Source organism: Sinocyclocheilus grahami, unplaced genomic scaffold (assembly GCF_001515645.1).
Source record: "Sinocyclocheilus grahami isolate Dianchi unplaced genomic scaffold, SAMN03320097.WGS_v1.1 scaffold2874.1, whole genome shotgun sequence".
Classification (NCBI taxonomy): Eukaryota; Metazoa; Chordata; class Actinopteri; order Cypriniformes; family Cyprinidae; genus Sinocyclocheilus; species Sinocyclocheilus grahami.
The window spans coordinates 25472-27446 of NW_015508049.1; positions in this window are offsets into that span (position 1 = coordinate 25472).

Here is a 1975-nt window from a genome sequence, read left to right on the forward strand (position 1 = left end):
AAACCAGGAGACCGGCAGGAGTGACGGGACGGAGGAAACCCAGCCGGAGTCAGTGGTTTCACAAACATAATCAACAGTCCCAGAAAAACACTCGTGAGGAGCTTTCCTCTGTGATTTAAGAGTTCAGTCTCATTCTTCATTTGTTATTGAAGCCGTTATTTAATGCACGTTTGATGTAAATATATGCAGGATGTTTAACTTAATTGCACTTGTTCTTTATATTCATGTAATAGTGATTTGCTTTTATAACTAACTCTAGCTGTTAACCAGCTTCAGCAGTAGAAATGAGACTGAGACTCCTTCAAGATCAACGGAGAGAAATCAGTGTTATAGTTTTAACTTTAAACACGTCTGTGGCTCGATGCTCGAGTCTCAAGATCACAGAGATCACAGTTCAGGATCATGATGTCAGTAAATGTTCACTTCTGTCACTTACAGCCATCAGAAACACTGAGACTGAACATCTGCAGCTTCAGATGGCAGCTCAGATCCTTCAGAGTTAAACATTGTGACACATATACTGTTATTAATAACTAACTTTGACTACTCTTACTATTGCTGCAGTATGTGAAATTATGTAATTTTTCTGTATGCACAGAACATGTGGAAGACCTGCTACATTCACTAAAGAGCAGTGTACTGTATCCCACAATGCAATGCGTTTCACTTGATTTTCCTTTTCCAGTGTGATGAAAGAAGCAGAAGTAATTCAGACAGATGAGATGTATTTCTACTTCGCTCCACTAGACGGCAGTGTCTCAGATGGACTCATGGAAACAGCTGGACTATACTAGTTAGAGGCCAAACACTGGAGGCGCTCAGGCAGGGGTGGATTGGCCATCTGGCAATTCTAGCAAATGACAGAGGGGCCGGACCATTTTGTTTAATGGGGACACTATACTGTCAACAAGCACCGTCCTTCGGATGAGACGTTAAACCGAGGTCCTGACTCTCTGTGGTTATTAAAAATCCCAGGATGTCTTTCGAAAAGAGTAGAGGTGTGACCTCGGCATCCTGGCCAAATTTGCCCATTGGCCTCTGATCATCCCCATATCTGCTGATTGGCTTCATCACTCTGTCTCCTCTCCACCAGTAAGCTGGTGTGTGGTGGGTGTTCTGGCGCACTATGGCTGCCGTCGCCTCATCCAGGTGGATGCTGCACACTGCTGGTGGATGAGGAGATACCCCGACAATGTAAAGCGCTTTGAGTGCCTAGAAAAGCGCTATATAAATGCAACTAATTATTATTATTATTATTATTAATGTGGGCCGGTCAGATTTGTTCTAAATATATGAGTAAAATAGTTTTTACGGGCCAACAGCGCATAGGAAGTGTTTTTATCGCTTGCACAATTTCTCTATGGTTATAATAATAATAATGTTAATAATAAATAAATGTTAAGCATTTGGCCCAGAAAGGCAACGGGCAACTGCCTGGTCTCGAGATGGGCCGACCGAACCGTTCAGTCAAAATCAAGCACCTCATCAGAGAGATTGTAACACGATCTAATTTTCAGTAAAAGCTAGATCATGGACCGTAAAAAAGGAAAGGTGGTGCAGAAAAACTTTGAGAAAGGGGGAAAAAGGGCTTAGGCCTGACGCTGCTAAATGCGTAAAATTAACCAAACTCTTTTCAAAAGGTTTAAATTGGGCTGCTGCAGCGAAGAACAGTTAGTGCCGCAGAGGTAAGAAGAAAACAGAAAATACAGCTAGCACAAGTCATTTTCACACTACTTCTGCCAGTTAGCTCGTGTTTTTTTTGACAGAAGCCTACATTGTATTAAACAGTTGTAAGCTTAGCGTAGAACCCCAGTATATTTTAAAATGTCATTGCTTTGTGATAATTGGTTAACTTAAGTGTTAATGAGCCTGTTACTGAATTGCATGACTGAAATATCAGCAGATAAAGTGGGATTTAGGGTAAAAACTGATGTAGGCTACTTGCAATATAGTCTAACACATCAAAAACCTATAG